This window comes from Asterias rubens, chromosome 14 (genome assembly GCF_902459465.1).
Source record: "Asterias rubens chromosome 14, eAstRub1.3, whole genome shotgun sequence".
NCBI lineage: Eukaryota > Metazoa > Echinodermata > Asteroidea > Forcipulatida > Asteriidae > Asterias > Asterias rubens.
Genome location: NC_047075.1, coordinates 8,265,271 through 8,292,527, shown reverse-complemented (window position 1 = coordinate 8,292,527; position 27,257 = coordinate 8,265,271). Strand labels below are relative to the sequence as shown.

The following is a 27,257-nucleotide window of genomic DNA, read 5'->3' as shown; positions in this document are numbered from 1 at the left end:
GTGTAATTTAAGGCTACTGAAGCCCTAGTTCATAAATCATTGGGGCTAGAAATATTGATATAAAAGTGAGAGAGTTCTCATGCGACGAGTGTGTGCATCAAAGCGATATTAACAAACAGAAAAGTCAAGAATCTTGAAGAGCGATATTGATCTAAGAAAATAATGAGTAACAAAAAAATATGCGATAGACTGTACATGTCATGTAGTGGTTGATGTTTATGTTGAAACATTAGAAGCTCTTGGGTGAACCAATCCTCTTACTCCTGTAATTTGTTATATTATTTTTAATTTAGTTGTAAGTGTTGTAAGCCCATTCGCTAGCATATTTTCTCCCTAGCATATTTTCTGTGGTACAATTAAAGTTTGTTTTAAACTATTGGATGATTCAAAACTACTTATAAGAAGGCAGGCATGTCTAATTGATTTGTCTAGTTCCAGAAAACAGGGCGTCGGAGAGAGCAAACTGACATCAATAACCGTTGATGACGTGTCATTTAACATTTATTGTGTAGAGAGCAAACAGATACCGTTACTGACGTGTAATTTGAGGCTACTGAAGCACTAGTTCAGAAATCATTGGGGCTAGAAATATTGATAGAAAAGTGAGAGAGTTCTCATGCGACGAGTGTGTGCATCAAAGCGATATTAACAAACAGAAAAGTCAAGAATCTTGAAGAGCGATATTGATCTACCGGTAGCGGTTGATGTATAATGTATTTGATGCAACCCGGGAAACACTTGGTTGAATATGTGACAAGATAACTAGTTTGGAATTTGAACCTGTCACTTATTTGTGGCTGACAAACCGAAAGTCAGTGGTTCAAATCCCGTTCTTAAAACCAAGGAAAAGAAAGAGTAAAATACTATGTTTGCAAAAGACTTTACATTAGAGTGGTTGATGTCTATGTTGAAACATGAGAAGCTGTTGGGTAAACCAATCTTCAAACTCCTGTATCATTTGTTATATAATTCTTTACGCTGCTGTTATTGCACTGTGTGATTTTTACAGATATTGGTTCTACAAGGGCATACTAATGGAACACGACTTTCATAACAAAAAGCGATTTCTGAAGTTAAGTTATAAACATATAAAACTCTCTAATAGTTCGAGCATCTGATTGGTGGATTAGCGCGTAGTGGAAGATAATTATAAGTTAACACACAAGCGCGAGTGGAATACTGAAAAATATAGCGCTTCTGCGTCCCATATCCAACTAAGCCGAAATACGCACTGTGTAATAAAAACAGAGGAAGTAGGATATAAAACAAAGGCCATAGATTATGTATTTATCCCCCTAGTAGTTCGAGCATCTGATTGGTGAATCAGCGCGTACTGGAAGATAAAACAAATTAATTTGCAAGCAGACTAAAGTTCATTGGGATTTCTAACTGGAACTAACTGGCTTACGTACAGATGTTCTATCAATTGGGCAACTTAGTCATGGGTTGATCATCTCATTAACGTGATTTGCAAATAAACTTGTAACAATGACAATTTGAGTATACCCATGCAGTTAAACCGTTATGGTGCAAATGCTTAAGAACATTAAGTAAAGTGGAATTTATTCAATCGGGAATACCGACATTGGCGAAGAAGTTAGACTACCAACAACTGCTTGATTGGCTAAGTTGGTAAGGACCTTCATGTCAATTCCAAAGTCGAAGGTTCAAATCAGGTAACACAATCTGGCAGAGAGTTAGTTGGAAAGTAGTATTTTATTTCTAGACTTGTAATAGTTCAGACTAGAAAGGTAATATGGGAACCGGTCTGGGTTTATAGCGCTTTCAGTATCTCCGGTACCTGAAGCTATGGGTATTAAGCAATTTTACTATAAAACCCGATGCTGACGTGTCATTAAAAAAACTACTGATGCAACTGTTAAATTGTGGCTAGAAGTATTGATACACAGAGAGACAAATTAATCAAGCGAGGAGCGGGTGGTGCCAAGTGAACATAACATCTAGAATGGTGAAGAACCTTGACGAGTGGTATTGATCTACAGGTTGTTGATGCAACAGGAGTGACTATATTGGTCCAACCTCCGTACTTACTCCTTGTATAATATTTTGTACTTTGTTATATTAAACAATAAATTGGTGTTTTTACAGTATTATTTGAAGAGAGAGGTAATAGTTTAATGTACTATTCTTTCTAGTTTAAATGAAGTTTTTTTTTCTTCTTTAAAAACAAGGCCAAACGCAGAAACATCCAAAGAGAGTTGTATTATGCTGAAATACAAGCTTATAATATTGAAAAAGTTCAAAAAAGGGCTTTGCGTATTATTGCTTATTCGAATATTTTGTCTTATCTTGATCACTTGAATTTTTTTAGACTTGAATCATTGAATGAAAGGCGTAATACCCAGCTCCATACGTACATGTCGGCAATGTCAGCCATATCGGCATATCGGGTGTTAACTATTTCTTAACTTTGATTCATGGATTAGGTCTTTAGCAAGACAAAAAATTACGTTATATATATAGGCCACCAAACCTGGTGGAATTTCCAAAACACTTATTCGAAAACGCCACAAGGAAAAAAGAGCAACGATTGTTCCTTTACTTTCCAAAACTGCTCTTAAAATTGAAATAAACATTCAACATTGTCAATGACCAGATAACATGAGTGTGAGCTTGTCTTGTGGTGTGCAAAACCAACTAACAAAGTAACAACCTTCACGACCAAATAAGCCTAGGCCTAATACTATTTTTGTACAGACCCCCCCCCCCCCTCCCTTCCGAGTTTTTCAGGCCCCGAGTATCAACTTCAAGTTTTATTTTTGGATACAGATGACCTACTTAACACACACAAAATAAAAATACAAAACTACAATATGAAGCAAACACAATTAATTGTAAAAAAAAAATAGATCTTGAAGTTCTGCGCAATAATTTTTACTTAAATTTCCTCTATTCTGCACATATAAGAATACACAACTTCTCCAGTGGAGCTGACAGTAATGCATCAAATGAAGTTACTGAGACATCCATTGAGAAGACGCCTCAAACTTCACCCAAAACTTACTCTGCCTCATCACCTGCACCTGACAAGTCTACATGTAACTCAACTAAGGGTTCAAAGCCACGTGTATTTTATCAATATGAGACTGATCCGTTGTATTTAAAGTTTTGTGAATACAATCTCCTGGACTATAGACTCAACAAGGTGAGTTTTCCACAGGGTTTATGCCTGTGTGCTTGAAAATGCATTTTGACAACTTCAGAATATTTTGGTCGGGTAGGTTTGCTCACAAAGATCTGTTGATAGGCAAGAACACTGCTTTCATCAATTTAAATAACAATAATACTTACACAGAAAATACATCATTGTACACAAATCTTATTTGCAACTTTTGGAAATAAGACTAAGAATTGCTTTATATGAGGAAGGTTTGTGATAGCTCCATGTATTAATTAGCTTCTTTCTTTTTAGTACAGAATGTTTTTACAGAAGGAAACAGTTGACCCAATGTTTGGAAACTTCTGGATTCCAACTGGGCCTGGGTCATTTGTATCCAGCACCCTAAACATATCAGAGAGGCCATAGATATTCTCAAGAATGATACAGAACTCCAGGACATTAGCCTGTACATCAGTGATATCTGGCTACCTGTCATTTTCAAGAGCTCAATCACTACCCCTGATACACATGTGGGAGGGGTAACAACTGTTCCCCTGTGTGCGGGATACACTAGAACCAAGCAGCTCCAAAGTTCATTGCACCCAAGTATATAATGCAGTGGTCTCCTGATAACAAGCAGAGCAAACTGTTCAAATTACCACTGGTTCCTTCTAATGGAACATAGTTATAAAAAAGAGATTCTTACTACATGATACTGCCGCAAACCTTTCTCTTATTGACTACCCTCCATGCAATCCTTCAAATTGTACTTGATCATTTGTTCTGTTTCAAGTATTCCCCCTTTTTTTATTTTTTTTTATATTTCTTTCATTCTACATGTTTGTGTATATAGATTTTAGAAGGATCTTTTGAGAGGTCTTTCAACTGCTCGGGGAAATAGGACACATCATAGGACGTCTACAGTGCCAATCTTCGTCATCAACAGTCTTTAGACAACATGCTGTTTATAATTTTGTTTTAATAACAATTTTATACTGAACACCCTTCAGCCCAGAAGGCTACAGAGATACTATCAAGTGTCAATTTCTATTGCATCCACTCATACGGACAAGCGTTTTGATAATTTGTCTTCTGGTTGATAACTTAAGATGCGACGTGGGACTTCAGTAGTTCAGTAGTGCCCTTTGGAAAAGGAAAGTTGGGGTTTGTTTTTCACCCAATGTGAGAATTTTATTTTTGGTACCTTAAGTAAGTGAGGGTTGCCATTAGCAACAGGCAGTTTGGGGTTAAAGGGTCAGAGGTCACAGTCTCAGCGATGAAGTACTGGTAAGTGGGTCTGTCCACACTAACGCATACAACTGATCTTTTTTTAGTCAGGCATGGGAGAGTGAGTTAAAAACAAAAATATCCAGTTCATGGTTACACTATTGATGACTGTTCTTACCCTAAAATAAAGGAGAAAGTGAGATTAAATAATGAGTTACAAGGCAATTAAAAAAGGATAAGGTACTTCACTTGGACAGACAGGATGGGCTGTAAAAGCAACAGTGAAATTACTTTAAAATTACTAATATTGTTTACTTGCACCCTTTAGTTTCCATAATGGTAGAAACAAAAATGAGTCATTCTTTTGGGGTATTTAGACAATTACAACTTGCGTCACACGGACAGACAATGAGGACAAACGTCTGTCCAAGTGATGTACATTACATTTTAATAATCAGAGAATGTCTTAGTTTTTACTTGTAAGTATCCAAAATCTCTATAAGGATGAAGAATCAACGTGTGAGTGGGACAACAAATAATTAGTAAAACTTTAAATCCTCTGATGAAATTATTTCTGTCCCTGTGACAAACAATATAATCTTAAGACTATCTCCATTAATTTCATGAAGACTTGCATCTTTGTCTTAATTTTTGTAAAGTACAATCCTAAAAGGCTTTTGAATGGGCACAGCAAAAGAAATCAGTGAAATACTTTATTATTTTATTATCATTATTTAGTACAACCCAAAAATGCTCCCCAAATGTATGCATTGGTGTTGACAGACCCAACTGTCTCTGTTTAAAACTACAGTTGAGAATGATATTTCCACTTCACACGTCATTGATAACTTGTCCTGTGGTAAAGAGAAAGTGCTGACTTGTAAAAACACATCATAAGTATTGACATCAAAGAGTTAACAAAAATTTGATGCAAAATGCACTTTATCTGAGTACATGTAGCAACATTTGTAATTCTTTCTTACATTCATGAACCAATTGCCTACTGTGTTAGAATAGCAAACTTATCTTTGTCAGAAATGTAGTTGGCTGGTTGCTGTTCCAATGAGTATGCAATCAATCACTTTTCTGGTCATTGTAAACAACTTCATGATATTTATTGATGTGATGCTGCCCATGTTTTTGTGTACATACCTATATAACGACAAGGCATATGCCACTTCAAATGTAAAAACCTATGGTGTGTATTGCAAACAAGAACTGTTTTTATTCACTGATAACAAGTTTCAGGGATTTGAAGTTACATTTTAAACCAAATCAATCAAGTTGTTTAATAACATATTTATTATTTTGATGGTTTGTGTCAATATCTCTTTAGATTTTTATTGAACAGTCACTGTGTCTTATATAACAGCAGTTTGCTATGCCTTGTACTATGCTATTGTGTTGCACAACGTGTGAAACCTAGAGCCACCCCAGAAAAGGGAACATTGTAACATGTGTCACACATAGTATGCAGCAGAATGCAGACTAACAATTTGTTGACATTCCAAAGAATTAGGGCTGAAAGTTATCTGTATTAAGTATAGGAAATGAGGAGCAAAAACATATTTTGTGTCAGACTAGGGTAGTGTTTTTAAATTCATACAGTATGCATTTTCATTGACATTTGCCAACCTTTTTTTTACTGCTACCATTGCAAATGACACATTTGATTTTAAGCAGTGATTTCACAAACTAGAAGGATCTAATAGGATAAAAACTATAAACATCATAATGAAATATAAACTTTTTCTTGATTTTAACTTGTAAAGGTTCTCTCTTTTATTTCTAGTTCGGAGTCTTTTCAGACAATTATGCCAGTTGATTTCTAACTGTTGTTTTTTTGTATTTACAAAATACTTATTAATGTAAATCACAGGAATTTATCAGGCTAAAACATTCTCAAATCAAGATGACATTTAAAGAGTACAGTTGCTCAAATAACCACAGATTTTAATTTTAATTGTGTAGGCTCTGGTAAGATAGATTTTCAAGATCCTGGGACTTATTCATTTGGGGATGGGTGAGTGCATTGTGTACAAGTCTCAAATGTATGAGGTGGGTGACTGGGTTTTATCAGTTCAGTGCTACAAGACATTCTTAAATCAGGCTAAAACATTCTCAAATCAAGATGACTATTAAAGAGTACATTTGCTCAAATAACCACAGATTTTAATTTTAATTGTGTACGCTCTGGTAAGATAGATTTTCAAGATCCTGGGACTTATTCATTTGGGGATGGGTGAGTGCATTGAGAACAATCCTGGGGTCTCAAATGTATGAGGTGGGTGACTGGATTTTATCAGTTCAGTGCAACAAGACATTCTTAAATCAGGCTAAAACATTCTCAAATCAAGATGACTATTAAAGAGTACAGTTGCTCAAATAACCACAGATTTTAATTTTAATTGTGTAGGCTCTGGTAAGATAGATTTTCAAGATCCTGGGACTTATTCATTTGGGGATGGGTGAGTGCATTGTGTACAATCCTGGGGTCTCAAATGTATGAGGTGGGTGACTGGATTCTATCAGTTCATTGCTACAAGACATTCTTAAATCAGGCTAAAACATTCTCAAATCAAGATGACATTTAAAGAGTACAGTTGCTCGAATAACCACAGATTTTAATTTTAATCGTGTAGGCTCTGGAAGACATTTTCAAGATACACTTTCTGGTACAATCCTGGGGTCTCAAATGTGTAGATGGGGTACTGGAATTTATCAGGCTAAAACATTCTAACATCAAAATGACTGTTGTTTAGTACAATAAAAATGTGAATAAAATATAAAATACCTTTATCTTAAAAGTCTATAATTGCTGTTTCAAGAATGGTATTTTATGTAGATCAATGAACTCTGCGTTAATTAGACTTATTTATAAAAACAGAGGTGAAAGAACTGATTTAAAAAATTGGCGTCCTATCAGCTTGCTCACTGTCGATTATAAGATCCTTTCCAAGGTTATCACTAATAGAATGAAGCTTATTATGCCCCTTCTTGTAGGTGAAGAACAAACTTGCGGATAGGAAGAAATATTCATGATAATCTTATGGTTCTGCGTGATACCATTGACTATGTAGAATTAGATAATTCGGAGGCTGCTCTCATAAGTATAGATCAAGAGAAGGCGTTTGACAGAATTAGCTGGAAATATTTGTTCACTGTTTTGACAAAAATGGGAATTCCTTTGAATTTAATTAAATGGATTAAATTATTATACAGCAATCCCAATTGTAACATTATTGTAAATAATTTTATTGGTTCACCGGTTAAGGTTTCTCGAGGGATTAGGCAAGGATTTTCTTTATCCCCTCTCCTTTATTCTATCTGTGCGGAAGGGTTAGCGAGTTTGGCTAGAACTGATTGTGACTTAAAAGGCATTGTTACGCCGGGAGGTGAAAGTAGTATTAGATTAATCCAATACGCTGATGACATCACTTTCTTTATTGGTGACAACAAGGAGTTCGTTACTATTGATAACATTCTTACTACCTATTGTAAGGGAAGCGGGTCTAAACTCAATGTAGACAAGTCCAAAGGCATGTGGCTTGGGAAGTGGACGGGTAGAGTCGACAAACCTTGTAACTTCCAATGGTGTGATAAGCTTAAAATCCTTGGGATTATATTTGGGAATGATGTCGTACCAAATGACAACTGGGGTCCGAGAATTACAAAAATCCGTAGTACTTTAGATAAATGGTCTAAACGTAATCTCACCTATCATGGCAAGTCTGTTATTGTAAATATTTTGATTGGGCCGTGTATTAATTACCTTGGCAGCGTGGAATTTCTTTTGGGATGGTAAAATCGAAAAAATTAAGAGGGCTACCATCATTGGTCCAAAAGACTCGGGTGGGATGGGTCTTGTTGACATTAACTGCAAATTAATGAGCCTCAAATTAAACTGGCTAGCTCGCTACCCCTCATCTCAAGGGAAATGGAAATATTTCTTTGACTATTGGATTAATAAAGCTAGCGCCAATGATCACTTGGGATGGTATATATTTGCCAATCAAAAAAAAAGCTCTGAAAACCACGTCCTTTTATATTGATGTGATCAATGCCTTTGATAAAGCAGGAGGTATTATGGATTGTAAACATTCTAGTGTTTTAGAAACAAGAGAAATGCCTTTGTGGAATAATGTTAGCGTCACCAAGGACAACGTCACTTTTGGTAGTACCTTGCTTAAATCTTTTGGTATTAACAGGATAAAACATATTGTGAAACAGGGTAAACTGATCTCGTTTAAAGAAATTGCTGAAATGTGTGCATTACGTAATATTAATGCCGGTAGAATGCTAGGTCGCCTTAAGCATCATGTGGATTATAACTTAGTTGAAGAAAAAAGAGAAGGTCCAGCTACTCCTTTATGTAATTGGTTAGTCATCAAAGATTATAACGGAGAGGAGTCTGCTCCGATGTATTTAACTAAAGCCAAGACCAACTACGGCAACCTGATTAGGAAAAAAAAATGTAGTTCCTAGAGTTCAACCAATTTGGCAAAATATATTCAGTATTAGTCAAGATCTTGATTGGTCTGCGATATGGATCAGCGATTTTAAGAACTACTTAATGGATTCTGATGATAAGCAATTCATGTACAAACTTAGACACAGAATTTTACCTACAAAAGATGTTTTGCTTAAAATTGGTATTGTTAGAGAAGAATCTTGCCCGCTCTGTAATGTAGAAAGAGAAACTCATGAGCATATTTTCGTTTACTGTTCTCACACATTGGATGCTTGGATTTTTGTAGAAAGATTGCTTAGCAAATATACAGGTAACAAACATTTTTATTTAAACGACTCTAACAGAATTCTTGGATATGCTCTAAAACCGGTTCAGGCCATCGTTGTTGCTAAATTGCTTAGGCTGATCTGGAATATTCGATGCAAAAAGGTGTTTAATAGTTATTCCAGACCAGCCGAAATCGACATCATCTCACAGTTAAAGTTATCTTTGAAATATTTTCTTCGAATGGAAAAGAAAAGGTTAAAACCAGAATCATTCAAAAATTGCTATACTAGGAACAATGCTTTGTGTTTCACCACTAAGGACGAAGTCAGTTTTAATTACTAATTGCCTGTTTTACCAAGGGCCAAGTTATTTCCTTTGTCCCATATGTATCATATTTTTCTAATTTTTGTTTTTGTTGTTGTCAGTACTGTTTTTTTCCCGAACCACGTGATTCCCGAGTCACGCCAAATTGTAGATATTTGTATATATAATAGAGGTATTCATTTAACTATTTAATTATTTTGTTTATTGTTATTATTATTGTTATTTTCTGAGCTTCTGTTACTTACTGTGCCTGTTATATATTAGAAGTATTTACCGGAGTGTCTTTTGATAGTGTGTTTATTTGATGTATGCCTTTGCTGATGAATGTTGAATAAACGGAGTAATATAACTCCACATCAAAAAAAAAAAAAAAAAAAAAAAAAATCAAAACATAAATACAGTAAATAAGTCAAATATAAATAATACATGTAAGTTAACTAAAGAAAGAAAGAAAAGTCAATAAATAATAGCTAAAAATTTTTTTTTAAAAACAAATGTTCCAATGTCAACACAGCTTTTGATGGTTTTAATAGTGTAGCCTATGTACCTGAGTGTAAAACTGTTTTTTGGTTTTTTTTTTAGCGCAGACCAATGGTTTATTAATTGAGATTATATGCTATTTAAGTTTTGAATTCCTCACTTTTAAAAGAAAACAAAAAACATAAAGGCCTTCCTGGCAAGTTTGCTGGAAAATCAGATCTCAGGACAACAGTGAAATTTACAGCAGTCACACAACCAAGTTGATGGAAAGACAATGAGAGTTAATTGTTAAAGGCCATGTTCACTCTAAATTTGGACGAAATAAGTTCTAATAGGTTAAAGTCCATTGTGCACAGTTGACAAACTGTGTTGTCCAAAGGGTTGTTCCTTAATATTTTTTTGGATCTGGGATTGAGATTGATAGCTAGCTTGTGTTTATTTTTAATATTGTTTTTCAGTATCGATGCCACAGTTGAACCCCAAAGTGGAAAAATATTGGGACGCCTTGTCAACCATGGAGAGGGCAGAGAAATTAATGCAAGAATGAAAGTTGTAATGGATGGTGACACACCAGTACTTTGCCTTCTCTCAATCAAACCTATATTGAGGAGTTCTGAGATTCTGTACCACTATGGTGTAGATAAGCTTCCTTGGAAAAATAAAAAGGTATGAACACATAATTATACAGTTCATTATTACCTACAAATGAAATACAAAACTGTTTAGTGTTGAAAGTTAACATGGTAGGAAAGAGGTATTTTAGTGAACAACTTCACAAAAGTCTTGTGGTAAGGTGTTCATGTAATATGAGTACAACACCTCTTGATATATATATTTTTTCTTCTTTTTTTGTACTCATCTTCTTCTTCCTCTCAACTCATCTCAATACAGATGAAATTAAATAAAGCCTTGCTACTCATCAGAGAGTTGAGGATCAGTATGAAGATGGCACACAAAATCATGATGTTCAACTGCTTTAAATCAAAGTAATTATATGAAAAAAAGGTAGCTCAATAATTCACACAATATTCTACAATCTGTGCATCATTAGAAAGGTCTTTGAAAATTAAGCAGGTGCGTCACAGAGTATGTACCATTTGACCTTGACTTCCAGTTCAAACTTGAGGTTTTCATATTAAAAACTTCATTTCACAAGAACTTCTCATCATTTTATCCCAGAACTGCATAGGATTGTAGCTCTAAAGGTTTTGCACAGAGATGTTTGACCTTAACTTTGGTCTTAAACTGTATGACTTCTGCAAACAAGCAGGGTTTTAATTTTGATTACTGTTTAATTAATGTTGATGTTTATTTTTCTGATATTCTTTCCCAGGATTTACAAGCAAGTGTTGAACAATTGCAAGATGGCCTCTCCCAGGAAGTGGAAGAGTTGCCTACTGCAGTTGATGACAATTTTATGTTTAGCAATGATGCAGGCAGAAGTGAGACTCAAGACAATTGTCTGGTGGGGAGTCATGCAGATTCCTTAATCAAAGTAAGTGGATACACATGTTCCTTTATAATTTCATACAAATACCAGTAAGCAAACAGTGCTGGCTTTTAAAAAGAAATTCGTTCTTCAGCATGGAAAGACCTGCTTAAAAGTGAACAAGTATCTTGCAAATTGTACTGATGGGAAATGGAGCTCAACAAACCATAAGAGAAGTTTTGTAATGCAGTCTAGTCCCAATGATGGGTTCTTTTTATTCTTAGCTGGACATTGTGTACTAAACATACAACACAATCCTTCCACGCTACATAGCTGTGATTATTTGATAAGGAAAGGTATACTTGCAAAGTGTGTCTGACCAACATCACCAAGGGCATAAATCCTAGGGAGAATGGGAGGGGGGGGGGATGGCCCATAGGATCATTCCCTGCCTCAGATTTAGCCAAGTGGTGAAACAATTTGGTGGATTATTTTACAAATTTATAAAAAGTTAAGCACATAATGATGGGAATACTTTGTCTCAAAATGTGTGCACTCTTACCATATCCTAGGTCTTCCTAGACAAACAAAAATGATGCATACATTTTTCAGATCGGCATACCAAAATTTCAGAATCATTCCCCGACCCCCTTTTCAAAACAGATTATGCCACTGACAAATACATTGTACTGAGAGACTGAGCTCATGCTACAAACCTAATGAGAAGTTTAGTATTGACGTCCAATAAAGTTTTTTTGGGAATTCTTAGCTGGACTTTGTGTACCTAACATACTACACAACCCTTCCTAGCTATAGTTTAGACTATTTTGTTAAGAAAAAATAACTTTTCAATTTGTCTCTGACTAACAGTACGCTCCTCATGGACTGAAAAATACATTGGACTGAGAGACTGAGCTCATGATACAAACCTAATGAGAAGTTTGGTATTGAAGTCCAATAAAGTTGTTTTTGTTTAATTCTTAGCTGGACATTGTGTACCTAACATACTACACAACCCTTCCTAGCTATAGTTTTGACCATTTTTTAAGGAAACTAATCCTTGCAAATTGTATCTGCCCAACAATAGCCCAACACACTGTAATGAAGACTGAGTTTAGACTACACACCTAATGAGAAGTTTGGTAATGAAGTCCAATAAAGTTTTTGTTTAATTCTTAGCTGGACATTGTGTACCTAACATACCACACAACCCTTCCTAGCTATAGTTTTGACTATTTTGATAAGAAAAACTAACTTTTCAATTTGTCTCTGACCAACAGTTCTAAGAAAAAATAACTTTTCAATTTGTCTCTGACCAACAGTGCACTCCTCATGGACTGAAAAATACATTGTACTGAGAGACTGAGCTCATGCTACAAACCTAATGAGAAGTTTGGTATTGAAGTCAAATAATGGTTTTTGGTTTTTTTCTTAGCTGGACATTGTGTACCTAATATACTACACAACCCTTCCTAGCTATATTTTTGACCATTTTTTAAGGAAAATAATCTTTACAAATTGTATCTGCCCAACAATAGCCCAACACACTGTACTGAAGACTGAGTTAAGACTGAGTTTAAAAAGCTATGATTTCATGAGAATAAACAATCTGTACTGAATGCCATAAAACTGCTGTCCAATTTTCCAAGCTCCTCTAGAGGCCCATGAATAATGTAATTAGTGGTTGCTTTTCAGGTATAGAGTAAGCTTGTTTGTGTGAATCATTTAATTTACCTTTTTTACTTTCTATACAAATCAACATGCATTCAGTGATGAATGTGTACAATATGAACTAGAAGAGTATGTGCCTTCCCCATTGAAAAAGCCATTTGCATGGCTTATGGTCAACATTTTGATATAGTATTTTTTCACTTTCTTTAAAATCATTTTCATTTGAAATAATTCTATGGAACATAACGCCCCAAGTTGTCTCCTTTAAAGAAAAGAAAGAAATAAATATTACTAAACAACATCAAACAAATCAACATTTGACTAGCCCTTGTACATAAATCCTAGGGAGAATGGGAGGGGGGGGGGTGGCCCATAGGATAATTCCCTGCCTCATATTTAGCCAAGTGGTGAAACAATTTTGTCGATTATTTTACAAATTTATAAAAAGTTAAGCACATAATGATGGGAATACTTTGTCTCAAAATGTGTGCACTCTTACCATATCCTAGGTCTTCCTAGACAAACAAAAATGATGCATACATTTTTCAGATCGGCATACCAAAATTTCAGAATCATTCCCCGACCCCCTTTTCAAAACAGATTATGCCACTGACAAATACATTGTACTGAGAGACTGAGCTCATGCTACAAACCTAATGAGAAGTTTGGTATTGAAGTCCAATGTTTTTTGGTTTTTTTCTTAGCTGGACATTGTGTACCTAACATACCACACAATCCTTCCAAGCTATTTTGTAAGGAAACGTATCCTTGCAAATTGTACCTGCCCAAAAATAGCCCAACACCCTGTACTGAGAGACTGAGTTTAGACTACACACCTAATGAGAAGTTTGGTAATGAAGTCCAATAAAGTTTTTTTTTAATTCTTAGCTGGACATTCTGTACCTAACATACCACACAACCCTTCCTAGCTATAGTTTTGACTATTTTGTTAAGAAAAACTAACTTTTCAGTTTGTCTCTGACCAACAGTACACTCCTCATGGACTGAAAAATACATTGTACTGAGAGACTGAGCTCATGCTACAAACCTAATGAGAAGTTTAGTAATGCAGTCCAATAAAGTTTTTTTTTTCCCTAGCTGGACATTGTGTACCTACCAAACCACAACATTCTTCATTTACTATATTTGTTATTATTTTATTGGGAAACTGGTCCTCACAAATTGTGTCTGACAAACGATACACTGTACTGAGGAACTGCGTTTATGCTACAAACCAAATGAGAAGTTTAGTAGTGCAGTCTAGTTCCAATGAGTGGTCCTTTTTATTCCTAGTTGGACATTGTGTACTTAACATACCACAACATTCTTCATTAAAGGTACACACCGGCTTCGTTGGGCTATTTTGGGCTTCAAACTAGAATACAAGGTATTCACATGGTCTTGAGAAGTAGAGATGAAATATCCTGAAAAAAAAGTACGGTCACATGGTTTTTTTCGAACCGATTTTTTGGTTCGGATAATTACGTGATCTTTTGAGTAGTCTTACTTCAAGACGTGTAAAAGTTAATTACTGCATCAAATTCAACTGTGATTTCAAAGTTATTGTTCATGAGTATTTGAAAAAAGAGAGCATGTATTCATATTATGGATACAAATTATACATAATTATGAAATATCGTGCTTATAAAAACTTAACCCAGAGAGTCCGGCCAATGAGAGTGTGCTCCATGTTCCCAGTGCGAGGGGATTGCATGACTCATACCCCGACACATATCCCACGTGCCGTGGCTTGGCGCGGGGCTTGCTCCCACAACCTAGCTCCGAGTAGCGTTGTGTGGACTTGGCTCACACTAGTCACTAGTGTGAGCATAGAGCAAGGACATACAAACAATAGCAACCACTACATATCTCAAAAAATGAGGGAAGCTGCCCGCTTGTTGAGCACTGCACGCAGCTTTAGTAGCCATATTACCACGGCCAAAGATTTAGTCAAACCCAGAAATTTTGACTCGGTTGTTGAAGCTGCATTGAAGTATTCACATTTTAATGATACCACATTTGAGTTTTCTACTCCATCACTAGCAAGGAAACATGGCCATATATTGAACAGAATGGCTGAAATTGTTGATGCAGAAGCTCTTAAGAATGGTGTCTTTGATAATGACAGAAGTTCGGCTGCAGGGTTCAAAAGACTGATGCAGTTGGAATGGCCATCAAGGGTGTCAAGCCATGCCTTGCGGCAGGCAGCCAACTCAAAATGGAACGAGCCTAAAAAGCTTCCACTTACGAAGGACATCATGCGTCTGCATAAGCATATGTGTGAAGTTGAAAGTTACATGAAATCCAAAATAAAAGAGAATGGGATTACAGGGGAAACATATGCAATGCTTTCCAAAGTATCCTTGGCACAACTCATTGTATACAATCGGAGACGACCAGGAGAAACACAATTTCTAAAGGTCCAAACGTACAAAAACCAAAAGTCCCGGGGAGTTGATGCACAAAGTGAAGTGGTTGAGTCCCTGTCACTGTCAAAAAAACTATCAATTGAAAGACTGACCTTAGTTTACATACGTGGGAAAAGAGACAGAGGAGTACCTCTTCTCTTTACCCCTAACATCAAGGCATCAGTTGACTTACTTGTCAAACATAGGGACGAAGTTGGTATTAATCCAGAAAACCCCTACATCTTTGCAAGGTCAAGTGCAGATGCCTCTGCACCACATAGAGGATGTGATTGCTTACATTTCTTTGCCCAGCAATGTAATGCAGAACATCCTGAAACACTGACCGCAACAAGACTGCGTAAACATGTTGCCACTATGAGTCAACTACTCAACTTGAAAAAACATGAGTTGGAGCAATTGGCGAACCACTTAGGCCATGATGTATCTGTACAAAGGGAATACTACCGGCTCCCTCATGAGGCACTGATCCTGGGTAAGGTTGGCAAACTACTTGATGCATTGGAACAAGGGAAAATACATGAATACAAGGGTAAAACTTTAGATGAAGTGGTGCTTGAGGACTCAGAATCAGTGCTGCAGAACATTTCTAACCATGGGAATACTCCTGAAGAGAATGAAGTACAAGAAAATGCAGATAACATAGTAGTAGCTGGAGTAAAGAAGGCAACAAATCCTAACCCTCACAAGGCACTAACTGCCATTAAGAACAACAAATCGACATGTGTTAAGAAACCATGGAATGCAGAAGAAATAGCTGCTGTGCACAGTCATGCTGGCTTACGGAAGTGTTTTCAGTTAAGGAAAACACCAACAATAGCAATATTATGCAAAGATGCACAACAAAAATTGAAAGTTCTGGAATCAAGAAGTCTGGTGCAGATAAAATCTAAAGTGTGGAATCTCATTCAGGCCGAGAAAAGAAGGTCAGAAAAAGAGAATAGTGCAAATTAAGTTTGGTTTCCCTGTAACCATTTTTGGTTGATATATCTAATTATGCAACATAAACACCACCTTCCTATATTCGTAACAAAGTAATGGTGCTTTAAATGGAAAAAGAGACAATTTTATTCATTCTGTTTATTTTTATTTCAGTGAATTTAAAATCTTTCAGTGAAAATAATGGACACCAAAAAGGAACAACAAAGCAAAAAAGTATAATCATCACAGACATCATTCTTAACTAAATTGCATTGATGATGCATGATGCAGTCTTAAATGACAAACCCCCCAAATAAAAATTACAAAAACAATATTTTCTTAATCATTCATTTATTTAATAAATAAGTTAATGAGGGGGGATCAGTTTTCTGTATTTTCAGACTTATGCTTGGCCTTTCTTTTGACTTTACTAGGTCCTCAACAAACTTAATAATAACTCTTATTTTTATTTTACTAAAAGTGAGATTGGAATAAGTTGATTTTTTTTTTTTTTTTAAGTTGATGCCACAGTGCGAGTCATGATTGTGAGTGAATTCCTAACTAATGGAGGTTTTGCACAACTCCTGAGAAAATATTTTTCAATCCACATTTTAAACTTGCCTGCCATGATTGATTGATGTCATTAAAGAGAATCTAAGAAAAAAAGTAGCATTGCACACATTTCAGACAACAGATGCTGCCAACTGATTTTATGTGTTCAATTTGTTTACATGTTGTAAACAAAGCAGGACTTTTACACGTTTTCATCCTGGCATTTTGGAGAAAACTTGAGTGTATGGCTGTGCAGTACATGTTTTATCAAATGTATTGCCACTCGTTACACGTTTTCAGTATTGAACTTTGAAGATTTGTTGGATCAATGGCTCAGTTGTATCATCAATTAAATCTAGTCATTATGTTCCACTAAGGATGAGTAGGTTATGTTAACATAATTAATGAGGAAACTCAAACCATGCTAAACACATCTTAATTCAATAACCACAATTTATTGTGTTTATTAGGAATGACTACTTGATTATGCTTTAGCTGTGCTGATGCCTAGTAACAGCCACAAATGTCAATCTGCATTTTTTGTTGCATTTAATAAGATGTCACTGCCGGTATTTGGTAATCACTTTGAAAGTTTTGAAAATTGTATACATAATTGCAAAACGACTGAAAATTACTTCTTAAACAAATTTGGGAAAACACAATTTGTTGTATTCTTTTGTTTTTGTTTTTAATAACGAGGCAAGGAGTTTTGCAGATCGACAGTTCAATCTCATTCAGTCTGAGAAAATTTACTTTGCAAAGCAAGGTAAATGAGGTGTTGCTGATGGCTGTTTCTAATCCTTGTTAACTTTCTTTCAATTGAAGAGATTTCAAACCATGATTTCTGTCTGTGTAAGAAAAGCATTGTGTTTAAAAAATCTCCAGAAGAAAGTTTTTTTTTACAAAACGAGGAGTTGGTAATTTTGTCTTTAAAAAGTTTAAGATTGTTTGTTTGTTTGTTTTTGTTTTTTTTTGTATGTTAAAATGATTTCTGGTATAAAGCCATTATATCCGCTGCAGAACAAAGTGATGTTTTTAAGAAGTATAAGGAAGATCCAACTTTGAACCTTTATTTTGTTGCTTAGTTTATAAAAATCGTTATGCTGTTTTGAAGATTCAAAACAATTCATTAAGTTCTGCAAGGTAAAAGTCTGCCCTTAATTTTTTATTTTTTTTTAAAAACAAAACGAGGAGTTCTGCAGGTTGACACTTCCATATGTTTTTCTTAAATATTTTGTTTTAATGTTGTTACATCTGCTGCCTTTAGTATGTTTAAATGATTTCTGTAAAGAAAAACTGATTTCTGTCGTAGAAAAGTGATGGAAGACAAAACCTTTATTGTTTATTTTTTCCTATTAGAAACCCAAGTGGTAGCTTGGGTTGCAAAAACAGATGTTTATTATTCATAAATCATTTTATGTATAAGCCTACTTCATTGTATGCAGTAGTTTTTTTGTTCTTCACCCTATTGAGAAGTGATTTTGTTTAAAAAGGCCAGGAGATCCTTCAATAATGATCACAATATTTTGTTCTTGCAAAAGAAAAGGTCAATGGCTTTACGTTTCAAGCATATCAGAGTCTTTCACAAAGACTAAGATTCTGCTAGGGTCAAAACATAAGGTCATTAACCATTCTTTGCATGTACACCAGAGGTAATTTTTTTGTTAGTAAGCAGTTTGCAATGGCTAATTATATTATCTTAAAAAGTATAGGTGTTCAGCCATAGCCGAAACACATCTTTTGTTTTTGTTTGTTTATTTTTATTATTACGTTAATAGAAAGAAATTCAAAGAAAAGCTTTGAAAAGAATAGAATGGAACAGTTGTCCCTTACACTCGCCATCAACATGCATACTTGATAAATAATTCACATTTATTGGTTGAACAGTTAATTATATTTCCCAGTTAGTCAAAGACTAGTATTCATGTCTACTTGACAAAGCACTGTCACATAATGTGAGTACATATAAAGAATTTGATTTACTATGCCAAGTGTCATGAAACAGTGATTATAATGATTGTAAATGACAAGTAGTTCAGCATGCAGTGTTAGTACTCAGTTTCCACGGGCAGATGCAGTATTTTTCCTTCCAAAAACATGTAAACGTGTAAAATTGTTCATGCTTTTCAGGACACTTGAGGGTGCTGTTGAGGGACATTTGAGGGCCCCGAACCCCCATGCTGTTAGGGCTTTGCACTACGTGCTACAACTTGCCTTCAATCATCATTTGCTGCGTGATCGGTAAATTTCACATGCCCCCCCCCCCTTTTTGAAAATCCTGGATCCGCCCCTGGTTTCTAAAAGGAAGTTTAAATTTAATTTTCTGATAATGGTCTGTTGGTCTGATTTTCAGATAGCTTTTAGAGAACAACTTGGCCAAGAAAAAAAGTGTTACCTTAAAAAAAGCCATGTCAGGAAAACAGTTGGGCTTTGCTACTTTGCATAATTAGCTATGAAATGTTGGGGTGTGTGAAGATGTGTTTACAGAACAGTCTTATTGAGGTGTTAATACATAATGACATTACAAATTGTGTAAAGCTCAATTTAATTGTGACCATTGCTGAATACATAGTTATGTAAACATGAGTCTCCAAACCATAGCATATTTTGTGACCAAGGAAGAATGGGTGCTGACCAAGTTACTTGATTTGTGCCAGGAATTTAATATTCATGGTACATGTGGCCACTACTTTGGAGACTTCTGGATGATCAGTTATGATGAGTTACAAGTTTCATTTTTGGAGTTTAATGTAGTCAGGCTAGGATGGCCATGCAAAGTGTAAGGTTTGAGGGAAAACTTTTGCAAATTTCCTTTTATGAACATAGAAGACGCAGAATATTAGATATTTGTTCTCAAATAAGAGATATGACGGTTGCACAGCATTGCTTTTGAAACTTTAATCTCAACACAAGTTTGCTAAAGTGATATTTGTATAACATTTCAGGGTCATCCAACATTAGTTGTCATAATCCATGGGTAGTTAGCAAAAAGGAATGTCAAACAGCAAAGTGTTGGAAGATAGATGAAGTATTGTACCTAGCATTTTGGCATTTTTACAATTCTAAAGTTGCATGTATGATACAAATAATGTTTACACTTTTTTTTTCTCAAATTCTTCTCAATTTGATGACTCTTTAAAAAGAAAATTTAAAAGGCAATATAGTACCAACACCTGCTGATACTTCAGTATACATATTTTATTTTTTAATACTATTATATTTTTGTAAGCCCTCACTTAAGGTGAAGAGTCATACCACTGGCTCTTCATACAACATCAAGACCGACTCTGAATGCAGCACGTCTAATGTAGTCTATGTCATATCATGTAAGAGATGTGGGCTACAATATGTGGGAGAGACTAAGACCAAACTTAGTCTTCGCTTTGCGAATCATGTCTCTTCCATAAAGACTAAGAAACCGTACCCAGTCTCTATCCACTTCAACAGCCCCAATCATAGTGTCATTGATGTTGAACTTCTGGTGATTGAAGCTTGCAATGGTGATGACACACACCGCAAGAATAGAGAATCACACTGGATTCACCAACTCAAGACAGTCAAACCCTTTGGACTTAACATAAACACTGGTGTTAAATAACTTCTCATTACCCTCCACTTCACTTCTGCCTAAGAACTTATATGTTGTATATATTCTGTACATAAAGTATAAATTAACCTAGTTTAAAGTTGTTTTTATAAATTCATCACTGTAACTATCTGATGTAAGTAACCCCCCCCCCCCTTTTTTCCACAGGTCCCTCATACCTATTTTTAAAATCATCATACCTTTGATCTTGCTATTCTTATTAATTGACCATTGTTAGTTGCATCATGATGCAACTTGCTCTCTAATCCTACCCTTTCATGTCTCCCTGCATTGTTGTCGAACAATACTTTTACCACTTTTATGGTCCAGTAACCCTTCCTTTCATTCTAAACATCCTTTGTCCTCGCCACTCCACTCCTATTGGTTCATAGCCACCAATATTGTTTCTGAAATAGGAACTTTGATTGGCTGTTATTTTCCCGCTTCTTTCTGGATCCTTTCCTTAATCCCTTTCCCCCTCTCTTTTTCTATAAATGGATATGTATTTGTTTGTACTTGTTTTATGCCTCTGAAGAAGGTCCGGATTGGATCGAAAGCTAAGGCCATCTACCCTATTCATTATATTTTTTAATACTAAATACAAATTGTTTTGTACTCTTAGTGATTTGCTTATGTACAATATTACAGATATTGATCTCTGTAAGAACATACACTTAAACTGTAAATGTCTAACTGAATGCCATGTCACCAAAGGATTTGTTTTTTAGTTAGGTTTAAATATTTCAGTCACATAAAAATGATATTAATCAAACTGGACACATCAGACCAAAAATGTAAGTTCATCTGAATCTGAAATACATAACTTTTTGTTTTTCACAGCTTCAAGCTATATCAAATGAATGGATGAGGAGACTGACTCAAACTGCAGCAAACTAGACAACTATTCAATCATCAACATGCAATAAATAGACTTGCCAAGCGTCTGCATTCTAAGAATTGACTGGCCAAGCATCTATATGCCATGAATTGACTGGCCAAGCATCTATATGCCATGAATTGACTGGCCAAGCATCTACATGTATATGCCATGAATTGTCTGACCAAGCATCTACATGCCATGAATTGAGCGGCCATTCATCTACATTCTAAGAATTAACTGCTGAAGCATCCACATGCCATGAATTGACTGGCCAAGCATCTACATGTCATGAATTAAATGGCCAAACACCTACAAGCCATGAATTGACTGGCCAAGCATCTACTTGCCATGAATCGACTGGCCAAGCATCTACTTCCCATCAATTGACTGACCAAGCTTCTGCATGTCATAAATTGACTGACCAAGCATCTGCATGCCATGAATTGACTGGCCAAGCATCTACATGCCATAAATTGACTGGCATTTCATCTACATGCCATGAACTGACTGGCCAAGCATCTACATGCCATGAATTGACTGGCCAAGCATCTACCCCATGAATTGACTGGCCATTCATCTACATTCTAAGAATTAACTGGCCAAGCATCCACATGCCATGAATTGACTGGCCAAGCATCTACCCCATGAATTGACTGGCCATTCATCTACATTCTAAGAATTAACTGGCCAAGCATCCACATGCCATGAATTGACTGGCCAAGCATCTACTCCATGAATTGACTGGCCATTCATCTACATTCTAAGAATTAACTGGCCAATCATCCACCTGCCATTAATTGACTAGCCAAGCATGGCATGAATTGACTGGCCAAGCTTTATGAATTCAATTGCTATCTACATTCTAAGAATTGACTGGCCAAACATCTACATGCTATAAATTTACTGGCCGTGAATTGCTGCTTATATTGGTATTATTGCTTGTGATACCAAACAAAGTGGAAAAAGGAACCATTTTGAGAAGTGATTTGGGATCAATTTAGAAATAAACATTAAAGTACTGTCAAGCTTCATAAACTGCTATACTCATAGGCTATGATCGCTTAGAATGGTTTAAATATACTAGAAAAGTGGGTTTAATTGTAAAATTAATCCGCTGAATTATCAGCTAGCTACATGTACTCTTTTAGATTAAAGCAGATTGTTCCATGTAACACTGTTACATGTGGCCTCAAATTTTACTGATCCGCCTCAACTGTTACGCCCTCTTGTGATTTGATGAATTTAGATCAGCTTATAATGAGTCTCGTGTGTGTGTGTGTAACACACAGACTTAAGACACTGGCCTTAATTTAGGTACAATTTGAAATCTCCTCAAAATGTGGGTTTTGTGCTAGGGGCTCAAATGGTATGCAGAACAAGTATGGGTGAGTGAGTGAGTGTCAAATAGATTTACAAAATAACAAGAATAACAAGCAGGTGTAAGGAGCTGTTATTAAATGTTACGGCTGTAAGATAGCCAATCACTCAGAACTGTTGTCAACGCCCCTACTGCGAGTGATGCACAGCAGTTTGACCTGATTGACAACACGCAATTTTGTATCAGCATTTTGAATTTTGGTTTATTAAGGTTCAAGACAATTGTACGCGGCAATTAGAATCAGTGAACTAGTTTGTTATACAGTAACAGCTTCCTACTAATATTAGTTAAGATACAAAGATGTCATTCACATGTTTTATTTCACATACAATAACTTTAGGATCGAGCTCCAGTCCGAAACATCGCGCGCACAACGTTCGAATGGAAACAAACCCTCTTCAGATTTTTAAAGGCTTAACATCTGGGAATTATATGTTTTTTCATAATTTACAATTTTGTTGGGTCTCATGCAGTTTACTTAACCCAATACCAAAAAAAGTCACAAGTAAATGCAGTCAGTTTACATTCATAATAATATCGAAGGTAGATAGAGTCACAAGGAAATGCAGTCAATTTACATTCGTTATAATATCGAAGGAAAGATAATCTAAATACGGTTTTAATTGTATCAGTTCTGTGATAAATTTAACTGAATCCCAGATGAAGGGGCATCCGTCGTGACTTCTGAAGTGTTTCCCAAAACTTACACGCAGATTTGAAAAAAAGAATAACAAACATTGGACTTACCACCAATAAACAGGAATAGAAAGAGACCCATCGTGTCCTCTCCACAGACGAAAACTCCCTGTATCACCAGAGACAGTCAGAGTTCCTGAATTCCTGTGAAACAAAGTGTGACAGGTCATTTACATATAGCCCTTGCGCAGCGCCCTCGCTTGATCTCAAGACTCTCTCACTTATCATTGTCTATTGTTTAGCTTATCTGTTCCAAGAAGTAGTGAGTCATTCATACCACAGCACATGTACAGCCAACATTGATATCTGTTCTGTGGCAAAAGTTCCATCTATTTCATACATTTTTCATGGTACAAGTTAGAAAGGAGAAGTTTGGAAGATCACCTCATGATGATCTATAGTGACTAGGCTGGGGTAAGTCTATTTTACATTGTATTTTAAAGTTGATTTGTTACTGCTTTTCTAGTCTCTAAATGTTGGGAAAGTTACTTTTGATTTGGAACTTAGTTTAAACTCCTTCAGATATTTCTTAGTGTTTCCTCTATTAAGTTCACTTTATTGTTACTTCTATTAGTTGTATTGTTCATTTATAGCTTTAGTTTCATTTGTATTTGATTTAGTTTGAGAGCACTCTTATGGGTGTTGTGATCAAACTTTTCCTTATTTTGTCATTGTCTTAGACTAGAAGTATTCATACAGAGGTGTGTGGTTTTCCTTACTGTACCACCATTGGCATTGTGCAATGTCAGTTGCCTCTTTGTGTGAGAGTAGAAATGCACTGGGGCGTATGCTGGGTGATGTTTGTGGTTAGGAAGTGAGCATATCGATAGTCAGTATTGCTGCGCAGCATAGCTTATCGATATAGCATCCTTTAGTGTACACTGCCACATAAGGTTCAGTCAAGCAATTGATATGTGATCACTGGTGTGTTGCCTGCATGTTCTAGTCTTACACTGGGTTCTTTGTTTATTGTTAATCTTGATAAGAGTACACTGGGGAGAAGTAGGCTACTATTCTCTACTGTAAACTCATTATGTATTCGGTCTAAAACAAGTGCTGCCAGAGCTTATGTTTCGTTATACAAGTCTTGGAATGCCTAGCTGCAATGTTATTGTGCTGCTATTGGGTTTATTAATTCTAAGGTTTATTGTAGAACAAGTCTATGCACTCTGACTAAGTTTTGTGAATTAATTAATTAAGAGTCTCAAGTCAAAGCAATCACTTGCCTTGTACATTCTTGATTATTCTTTGATCAGTATTAACTTAAGGGTTGTGGTTCAAGTTCTTTATTAGTTCTTTATTCATAAAGATGTGATTGGACTAAGTTGAGTTCAAGGTTTATTGAGCAGAAATAGAGAAAGAAGTTATTTCCACATTTGCTTTAGTTATTTCCTAATTTTGTCTCTGCAAGTTAAAGCATTTACATGCCTTGTATTAATTCATTTTGGAATTTAACTTGACTTTACAGTTAGAGGCAAACTGTGTTATTGAGTTCGACTTATCTCTTTTGATTGCATTGGATTATCTGAGGATTATCATTGTTCTTTTCATAATTTACTTTGCCAGATTGGTATTTCCTAAAGCATTGTATTTATATGGAAATTCTATTTTGTATCATTTCAGGGTTTATGCTAACGCCATAATAAAAGAACAAGACAGAGTTAATGTACATCATCCGCATCTTGTCACATTTTCTCGGTGTCACATTTGGCGTCGTAGACAGGATGGCGTAAAGACAGCAACCCCAGTCTAGTCGGAGGTGGAGACAGTTGATAGTCAGCTACAGTGCGGTGAGTTAAGGAGGTTCAACAAAGAATGGAGGGAATGGAGCAATTGCGGGCCGAGCTTGAGGCGATGAAGGTAGCTCTTCAGGCAGAGAAGGAGGAGCGCGAGAAGGCCACAGCAGGCGTCAGCTCCACTACCCCACCAGCGAACAGATATACGTGGCAGCAGGGAGACGGCTGGAACGCTTCAGGGGGAAACCGGAGAAACCGAGTGATCCATCTGTCCAAGAGTGGGTCAGTGATGTCAAAGGTCAGTTGACTGCTCGACAGATCGGAGAGGAGGACGGTGCTGCGTTTATCATCGATTTTCTTGCCGGCAAAGCTAGGCAAGAAATTCTTGGCAGAGGTGATGCTGTGAAGAGTCCAGACGACATCTACCGTGTACTGCTGAAAGTCTTTGGTGACGGTGAGACGCTCCCCCAGATCCAACAGAAGTTTTTCTCCTTCCGCCAAGGCCAAGGAGAAGATCTACTGAGTTTCTCCCTCGAGCTCATGGAATTGTTTAATTCCATGGCCCGCCTGGATGTCTCCTTCAAGGCTACGAGAAATAAAACACTGAAGGGAAGGCTAGCCGAAGCAGTTAATGATGAGGGTCTACAGAGAGAATTGCGTCGCATGAATGTTGATTCGCCAGAGTTAAGTTTCTTCGATGCTAGAGACCGTGCCATCGAGTGGCTTGGTACCAGCCGTGCCAAAACCCAGAAGGTAGTAGCAGTACAGGAGGTCAAGGCTGAAGATGGGGCACATGGCATGAAGGCACTTCTTGAAAGGCAGGGCGAACAACTGCAGCGGCAACAGCAGCAGATTGAGGCACTCTTACAGGCCATGCAGCGACCTGCTCACCGTTGGAGTCAGGGTCCCAGACGTTGCTACAATTGCCAGTCCACAGGTCATCTAAAGCGGGACTGTCCCCATGCCCCTGCATCCCCGTCGTCAGGAGGAACGAGTCAGGGTACCAGGGATCCCCAACAGTTCGTTCCTCGGCAGTCCCCAGTACAGCAGTTTGTCCCCCAGCAGCCCCCAGCACAGCAGTTTGTCCCCCGGCAGTCCCCAGCACAGCAGTTTGTCCCCCAGAAGCCTGGCCCTCAGTTAAACTAGAACGGCCTGTCATTGAGAGCCACACGGCAGGCCCACAAGAATTAACTAATAGCGGCTCAATCTACAGAAAAGCGGTAGGGCAGTGTCCAGAATCTGTCGTCCAGCTTGGTGCATCAAGGGTGCTTTGTCTACTTGACACAGGAGCGCAAGTTTCAACGATTACTGAATCTTTCTTCAGAGAACACTTTCCTGAGACAGAATTAGTAGATGTGACTGCGTTCATCAGCATCTCCGGTGCTCAAGGTCTGGCCATTCCCTACCTCGGCTATGTTGAATTGCCACTAACAGTGCTGGGCCACTCTTTCATCAACATGGGTTTTCTGGTGGTCAAGGACCCTACAGGCACATCGATTGCAGAGAGGAAGAGGAGAGTACCAGGAGTGATCGGGTCAAACATCTTCAGGGACATCCGAGAGAAGTTACGGCAAGATGCAAGCGGCCAAAACTACCTGGAGGTGTTGAACAGACAAAGTGACGGACCTGAATGGGCTCATGTACTCGCTCTCTACGAGGAAGTGCGAAGTGGCACTGTACATCAGCCAGATATTGCAGGTAAAGTCCGAACAGTGGGGTCCAAGCCCATCCTAGTCCCCGCCAGCTCTCTCCTTCTGATAGAATGTTCAGTGAAACCTGCTGCAACTGATGTGACTTACGAGGCCATAATAGAACAGCTGGATGTAGATGTGACCCACATACCAAATGGGTTAGCTGTAGCTCCTACACTAGTCTCCGTCGAAAGCAGTGGTAGAATACTGGTTCAAGTTGCTAACTTCACGAATGATGACCTTTATTTACCCCCGAGAACTCCAGTAGCCACAGTGAGCAGTGCGGTCGCTGAACACCACAGCAGAGCTTTTGAAGCAACTTGGCAGGAAATGCAGGCAGGTGAAGTTAAAAGTGACTGCGCTGATGGAGCCAGGAGCCTGATGTCACGGATGAAAGTCGG

At 36.9% G+C, this 27,257-nt stretch overlaps 1 pseudogene; it reads left to right on the top strand.

Moving 5' to 3' along the window:
• Window positions 1-23,588: 23,588 nt before the first annotated feature.
• LOC117299277 lies at window positions 23,589-26,314 on the top strand (annotated as a pseudogene).
• Window positions 26,315-27,257: the final 943 nt, after the last annotated feature.